The sequence below is a fragment of the Oncorhynchus gorbuscha genome, linkage group LG25, assembly GCF_021184085.1.
Source record: "Oncorhynchus gorbuscha isolate QuinsamMale2020 ecotype Even-year linkage group LG25, OgorEven_v1.0, whole genome shotgun sequence".
NCBI classification, from domain to species: domain Eukaryota; kingdom Metazoa; phylum Chordata; class Actinopteri; order Salmoniformes; family Salmonidae; genus Oncorhynchus; species Oncorhynchus gorbuscha.
In genome coordinates this window covers 5,608,390-5,615,800 of record NC_060197.1, presented here as the reverse complement: position 1 = coordinate 5,615,800, position 7,411 = coordinate 5,608,390, and positions in this window count along the sequence as shown.

Here is a 7,411-nt window from a genome sequence, read left to right as displayed (position 1 = left end):
CCATAGAGGTTGTGCTCAATCCCATGGCCGTGGGTACATCCTTTAGAATGGAGGAAGCAGGATTTAAACAAGATGACAGATCACACTGTAGGCTACATTTCGTAGGCCTGAACATTTTCATTTGTAAATGCTATTATAGATTTAAAGCAAATGAGGGACATTTTTCAAGATGTATTTAGCTGGCTGACTTTTCAGTGCACAATTAGTTATAAACTAGACAACCGTGTTTAAGTTTCAAATGATTCCATTTCTTTTTTAATTATGTCTAGGCTCCTCTCAGCGAAGTCTACTTATACCTTAGAAAATCAATGACCTCACTTTCAGGTAGATTTCCATTCTAATGTGGGAAAGTGTAACAATGGAAGAGAATATGACTCTGCAGCCTACCGTGTACCGCTGTGCCATTTTTGAAGATTGCATTTCAGCAACCCACTCCATACTGTATCCTTCATCTTAAAGTGCTTTTCGACTTGCACTTGTAATCAACTCCACACAGACCATATGTGCTGGCGAATCACAGCCGCACAGCAGCTCCACCCAGCTGCATGCAGATGCAAGTTGTATACGGGTGGTAAGTGGTGGGATGGAGGGAGGGTTTAAGGCCAGTGAGAAGGAGGACACAGGAAGATTATACACTCACATCCATACGGGCTGCTGCGCTAGTGTTTGGAAAACCTTTCTGTTTTTAAAAAAGAGGAGGGGATTAGACTGCAGTGCTCTTAAGGCCCTGGAACTGAGAGTGAATTGGTTACTAAATTGATGATACTTTCTACTTCAGGAGATAGAGTTTGTGTTTGAGAGAGAGAGGGGGGAGAAGGTGAAAGAGGAAGAGAGCGAAATAAAGAGAGGACTTAAGGACGTCAGGAACAAACAAATGCCATTGTTTATGTGCAGACTGCACCATCCAAGAGGTGAAAGGCTCAGGGTTGCAGAGATGATCTGATCAAGCCCCATTTTACAGGAATGATAAATTGCTATTGGGGTTGTTGAGGTTGAAATCAACAGGTAACAACATCAGTGACAACACAATACACTGAAGCTGGTTGCTGAGTACGAGTACAGGTACTGAGTCAATGTGCGGGGGTACAGGTTAGTTGAGGTAATATGTACATAGGGGTAAAGTGACATTTTTTGATAATAAACAGTGAGTAGCATTAGCATTAAAAAAGGGGGGGGGGGTCAATGCAAATAGTCCAGGTGGCCATTTGATGAATTGTTCAGCAATCTTATGACTTGGGGTAGAAGCTGTTAAGGAGCCTTCTGGACCTAGACTTGACGCTCCTGTACCGCTTGCCGTCACAAACGTAGCCAGAGCCGACCAAAAACAATGTAGGCTCGTTCACACAAAAAAAGCTACTGTAGTCTACAGGCTACTGGTTTTATTTGACAAGCTTGCCAATGTTTCCCTGGTGCTTGTGTGTGTGCGACATGTCACAGATACTTGTGAATACAGCAACAAGATTAGAAGGTGTCGTCTTGTCAAATTGATAACTCTGCTGCTTTTAATAACTACTAGATAAGAAATTCTTACCTGGACAGGAGTCAGGAGATCCATGCATCCATCTACTGGATCAATTCTCCATGTTTCCCTGTTGCAGATTATAGCAGGAGGAGGATGGCATCCTCTGTATATAGCCTCGTTGTTGTTATTTTATTGTTACTTTTTTTACTTTAGTTTATTTAGTAAATATTTTCTTAACTCTTATTTGTTGGTTAAGTGCTTGTAAGTAAGCATTTAACAGTAAGGTCTACACCTGTTGTATTCGGAGCATGTGACAAATAAAATGTGATTTGATTTGACATTCTGCTTTGCCATCGCGGTGTTCCGGACTGTTCAAATCCATCCAACAGGCAGCTGTTGACAGCTGATCAAAGAAAGCAGTGAGGAAATCAGTGTCAACATGTGGGTGTTATGCTGGCACTGCATGTCAGCTCTTCTGGAAAACGTATCCTATTCCCTATGGAGAGGGAGGGAAATGCCATCTACATATCCTGTATAGTGGTACTATGACAGACACATGAGGCATTTACCTTACGCTTTCAATAACTTTCATTCAACCAGCCTGGTCTCGGCAGAAAAGGCAGGTAACACTTCCAGGTGTCAAATGAGAATAAATCAGACATTTGACGTAGTACTAGAGGTTAAGATCGTTGGGCCAGTAACCAAAAGGTCCTTGGTTCGAATCCCCGAGCCGACTAGGTGAAAAAACTATTGATGCCTTTGATTCAGATTCAGGGTGTTTAATGGTCATGTACAGGGTTGCAGGTGTGATTGCAGGGTACAGTGAACATCTTAGGCTTCGAGCTCCAACATGCAAGACTTGAGCAAGAGTGTCTGCTAAATGACTATTTAAACATGTTAAATGTAGCATCCTTAGTTTCCATTTCTGATCTCTGAGAAGCCAACATTTCTTTCTAGATAAACTGGCAACCATCCAACGCAGTCACAGCATGTCAGTCATGTGATTGGAATGGTAAGGAAATAGTTAAGAAGTAGCTACTTCAAAATGACTTCAGACAAATAACTTAGATTTATGAAACTAAACATCTACTGCTGTGCTACATTAAACCCAGTCACACAGTAGGGTATACAATTACAATAACTGTAATTACACCAAATATCATCTCATAAATTCACTTTTATGCTGACATACTGTAACATTGGGTTTAAAATCAATCACAGTACGATAAAATAATAATTATATAGACTTTTACACAGGCTTCAACCTGTGTAGTCAGTGAGGGGATTGTGTGTTTTGGTCCCATACAAACTCACACTGACTCCTCATATCTAACAGAGAGGAAGAGCCCTTATGAATAAACCCAGTGCAACCCGTTTACAGGAGATCATTGAGTGTCCACTGCAGGTCCGTGCCCCGTGCCAGACACAGAATGTAAATGAAACATATCCGGCTAGCAGCACGTGCGCTACTATAGGAAGAAGTATTGCTTAATCGCTGGGTACTGGGATTTACAGAGACCTTCAGGTTGGACAAATTAAACCACTGGGAGAATTGACAGCCTTTGACGATCCAAGGTTTTGAATGTAGTCAACGACTCCTGTCCTGTACATACAATCTCCCTTTTGATGACATGGTAGTGTCATGACGTTGGCCTGTGGGTAAGGTTTATGACCAACCCCATAAATACCTTTCTCCCTTCCCTCTCTCTCTCTCTGACTCTGCTGAGGGACTCTTGAATAGCCTTTGTTAAACATAGAGAGTCTGAGAACATCAAACAAGTCGGGGGAAAGGAACCATATTTCGGTAATAGAACCAGTTGAACGTATGTGTTGGTACTTAATGAATATGATGTCAGTTCGGTTGTTATCTGAGACATTATGACTGATGACAGAACGACATAAACTGTATCTGTAAAAGTCTACACATTATAGTTATCAGATTCACATGGAATTGTTGTGCAATTTAAATGCAATTTAAATTAAACTATTTGTGAAAAGATTCAATGTAATTTTAGCTTCCAAATGAGAGAATTGGGTTTTCATAAGATTAGAGCTCTGCTCAATCAGTGGCCCGTCCCTGTGAAGAGACATGGGTTATAAACTATGAAACACACCCTTCTCCCTCCACTATATAAGCCCTTGACAAAAATGTCTAGTTCCGGGTACATTAGGATGATGAACGGATGTCAGAAGGATTCAGATAACAACTACAGAATAAAGCCAATCTCAGCATAAGCTTTGGTTGTGAATAGTTTGAACTCTTATTCGCTACAGAAGTGATACCTCCTAGCCGCTGAGTTAGCAGCGGCTGCTGTAAACGTGGGCTAGGACAGAGTATCCCGTCTACCACACAACGACGACACTACAATGTTTCCCGTTCACCACCAGAGACATTCTTCAAAGGACAAAAGACTCTGTTGGGCAACCCGGCCTTCCATCTACCACCAACCTATTGAAGCGCAGCTCAGAGTAAATATTTATTGCATTTTCCTTTACCAAAATGGGCGGTAATTTAGAATGCATAAGATTCTGTATTTACGATAGAGTAGCTGCCTATGGCCCGATAGAGACATAGCTTCTCCCTTTGTTCTTCAGTCTTCCCGCTCTTTCACTCAAAGCCAACCCCCTTTTCTCTGTGTAACCAGCTGTCATATCTGTTCTGTCCGCTAGGGCCATTTTCCTTTATGACATAATTTGTAATCAAGGTAGGATTCATTCTGCGTATATGTAATTCTGTGTGATTATTTAGGTATTTAGTAAATACATAATTAATCCCCTGAAATAAGGTGACAATTAATATTGACTGCTATTGATGTAAAATATTACTAGGTCTTTAAGAGTTTATATGGAAGAGAACTGCTCTATAAATATTATCTTGTGATTTTCCCGACTTTCTAGTTAATTACATTTACATGATTAGCTCAATCAGGTAATAATATAAGTACAGAGAAAGGATATTATAGAATAGCATGTCATATCACTTAATCCGGCATAGCCAAAGACACAACAACACTAATTAATTAATGACAAGCAAGCAGAGGTACAATTGAGGTACAGATCACAGTGGCTGATCAGAAACCTGTACAAATCCATTATCATGTTGAGCCATGCAGACAAATCAGCTATGGAGAGTTTACTGCACTAAGGCCAGGCACCACAAGCTGAAATGACATTTTTGCATCTAACTATTAATTTTGAGATTTGTTGGTATATTTGTCCATTTAATATTAATATTTTCAAAAAGTAAACATAACACTTGAAAAAAATAGATTCAAATGTATATCTTTTTTGTTTTTCACACTACTGTCATCAACATTTGAATGCATTTTAACGACTTTTTAAATGGACATACATCAATAACTGCAAAGCTCAGCTCACTAGATTAAATTACACAATTTAAAGCCCATTTCATAGAGAATGTTAGAAACTGGACTATGTTTAGCAAATTACTTTAATAGATGGCAATTGGGTGTAAATAGGGGTTTGGTGTTTGGTAGTCTAAATTTAGTGTCCTTTCCTTTAACTGCCATTTCCCGAAAGACAGGCTCTTCCCACACAGCATTTGCATTCACACAATTTTGTGTGGTTATCGTTAGACATATTCTCCAGACTTTCCTAGAGGGAATTGTTGATATGTTTGAATGTTAAAATATATAGTTATTCCCATTTTAGTACATTTATCAGCCACAACATGACGCCCACTCTATATTCAAGAGCATGTTGTGTCTCAACCGCTGTCAGGCGCAACACAAAAACCTTAGATGGTGTAAAATAGGGTCGAAGCTACAACATGCTGTAAGTGAATATGATGTTTTAGTTTACACGTTTTTGGATAATTGACATTAAAACTTAAAACATTATCTTTATTTTAAAAAAATGGAGAAATTATAAAATAGTTTGACAATACTGTTGTTAGCATTTAAATAATATCAATCTCAACTGTTGGTTATCTTTTCCAGTGATGAAGACATGGATGTCTTGTGATATGGTGGGGTATGCAAAATGTGTCACCATTGAGCACCTTCATGTCTTGAATGTTTTGACATTCAGATCCAAAAAGTCACTTTCTGAGCACTTCTATAATGGTCAAATATATATGGAAGGTTTCGTTCAAATCAAAAGGGATTCTGTCAAAAGGTGGTTGAATTGAGATGCATTTATCCTCTTATATGGCACTACTTGGAATTATGTGTTAAGCACTGATTGATGCCTGAAAAACCCACATGGAAAACATTGGTCAGGGCATTTGTAAATCACATTGGACTCAAACGCCAGCCAGATTGATGAGTTGCTCAACCATTGTTTTCAGGTACCAGAGTCAACTCAAGACAGGTATCTTTCTGGGGAGTAAGCAGCATTGTGGGTAATTACCAGAGACAGGCCGATGACATTGATGAAGTGCAGGGGCCATGGGTGAAAACATCTGAGCCGACAGCAGTCAATGAACGAAAGACGCCGGCAGTGTGACGAGATAAAGATGTTCACAAGCAAGTCTTGTGTAAGCACTTAAATCAACATGTTTGCAAGACTTCCCACGTTGCATTGCTCTTCACTCTAGTAGGTTTATAGAGACTGCAAGTGTCATGGGAAGTGAGACAGCAATCATGATCAATAATAAAACACATTAAGTGTTTTCACTCTTGCGCTTGAGGAGACAAGACTTGACTTCGTATGGCCATTTTACAAATACCCTCAGGGCTTTTCCTAGGAGCTGCTAACTACAATATTTGCCATTAATCTGAGTCCTCAATAGATCATTTAAGATCAACTTTACCCTAAAGGACCTCAGCATTTCCGAGTGTTTCAAATAAACAGACAAGGTCATTTTGATAAGGGGTCTGAAGCAGGTTACACAGTGTGCAGCAAACTCTGCTCACTGAACACCATTCAACTTTTTTTGTTATACTACTGTACACAGACAAATTCTTTTCAGATCTGTTGGTGAAACGACATTAGCAACTCATATTTTATATGGATATAAGACTAATATTAACAATATTTTATGTGCCCAATGCTCCATGAATTTCCAATGCCTTCACCCTGTTCATGTACTTAAGTCTTTTGTATCAGAACAGAATAGAAGATATAAAATAATCATGTATTTCTTGGCTTCACAACATTAAAGTTGGTAGGCATTGCCTTTAAATTGTTTAACTTGGGTCAAATGTTTTGGGTAGCCTTCCACAAGTTTCCCACAATAAGTTGGGTGAATTTTGGCCCATTCCTCCTGACAGAGCTGGTGTAACTGAGTCAGGTTTGTAGGCCTCCTTGCTCACACACACTTTTTCAGTTCTGGCCACAAATTTTCTATGGGAATAGAGGTCAGGGCTTTGTGATGCTACTCCAATACCTTGACTTTGTTGTCCTTAAGACATTTTGCCACAACTTTGGAAGTATGCTTGGGGTCATTGTCCATTTGGAAGATTCATTTGCGACCAAGCTTTAACTTCCTAACTGATGTTTTGAGATGTTGCTTCAATATATCCACATCATTTTCCTTCCTCGTGTTGCCATCTATTTTGTGAAGTGCACCAGTCCCTCCTGCAGAAAAGCACCGCCACAACATGATGCTGCCACCCCGTGCTTCACGGTTCTTCGGCTTCCAAGCCTCCCACTTTTTCCTCCAAACATAACGATGGTCATTATGGCCAAAAAGCTCTATTTTTGTTTCATCAGACCAGAGGACATTTCTCCAAAAAGTATGATCTTTATCCCCATATACAGTTGCAAAATGTAGTCTGCCATTTTATGGCGGTTTTGGAGCAGTGGCTTCTACCTTGCCTTTCAGGTTATGTCGATATAGGACTTGATTTACTGTGGATATAGATACTTTTGTACCTGTTTCCTCCAGCATCTTCACAAGGTCCTTTGCTGTTGTTCTGGGATTGATTTGCACTTTTCCCATCAAAGTACGTTCATCTTTAGGAGACAGAACGCGTCTCCCTTCTG